Source organism: Acyrthosiphon pisum, chromosome A1, assembly GCF_005508785.2.
Source record: "Acyrthosiphon pisum isolate AL4f chromosome A1, pea_aphid_22Mar2018_4r6ur, whole genome shotgun sequence".
Taxonomy (NCBI): domain Eukaryota; kingdom Metazoa; phylum Arthropoda; class Insecta; order Hemiptera; family Aphididae; genus Acyrthosiphon; species Acyrthosiphon pisum.
The window spans coordinates 81568711-81570014 of NC_042494.1; positions in this window are offsets into that span (position 1 = coordinate 81568711).

Below are 1304 nucleotides of genomic sequence, written 5' to 3' on the forward strand. Positions count from 1 at the left end.
ATTAATTATAGATTTAAAAAATAAATAAAGTTAGATGATCAAAATAACTATTATTAATAAATGTTTTTACTTTTAACTTATTTACTCGTTAATGCCCAGCCTTGAAATTTTGGTAATTCTACCATAAATACAGAGGGAGCATAGTTGTCCCGCGCAAAACAGAATTGTTATGTTGTTCATTTGTAAGATGGAAATAAGGCATGCGGGTGTAGCGTCCTCCTAAAGACAAAAAAATCAACTGTATTAAACTATAATGATTGTGATTATTAAAATTATATGTTCAAACCGAATCTTAAAAAGTGTTCCACATTATATTGTATACATTAGGCTATGTTGAGAAAGGACATCATTCACACAATGGAAATCAAAATCTTCATTATAGTCTTCAATACATAAATATTTACGTTTTTTTATTTCCTAAAATATAATTAATATAATTAAAACAATTTTAAAAAATGAAAATAATTTAACATTAAGGCTCGGAACCCAAGTTATAAACATACCCATTTTTTTTATTATTTCCATCTTGCACTGGTCAATTTATCAATTTTTTTTCAAATTTTAATACAAGGGCGCCTCGTTAGGTTTCTTAAATTTTAATTTTAAAACTAGTTATGATTTACGCTCATTACTTGCTTCAAAATTAAAATATACACACAAAAAAGCCTAGAGACCCTAAATAATATTCTCACACCTGTTGTATAACAGGATAGTTAACTATAATTTTAATAATGACGGTAAAATGGATTGTTCTGAATGTAACATGTATCATGAAAATAAAACACAATTTTAACAAGGTTGTATTTGCCTTTGGGTATACACCAAACTCAATTATTTAGCATGATATACTAATATAACTACAGGCCGATTTGTATGTATTTGCTTATTTATTCTGGTTGATGGTATGATATACTAAGTGAGCATAAATTAGTTTCATTGCATTAAGATTTAAACAAATAAACTTAGTTTGCATATTTCAAATAAACCCATTATTTTAAACTATCATCAATTAATGAGTATTACTTCTTCGACTAATCAATAACTTCATCAATTAATCAATAACTTCAACAACTAATTAATAACTTAATCAATTGATCAAAAACTTCATCAATTACTTTTTCATCAACTAATTAGTAACTTCAACAACCATTTAGTAGGTAACTTGAACAATTAATTCGATTCAACAATTAATCAATTACTTCATTAATTTATCTGTTTCATCAATAACTTCAAATTTAAGTTAATAGATATTTGTAATACATGAATCAAGACTAAATTAAGTTAACAAATAAGGTTAACTTATC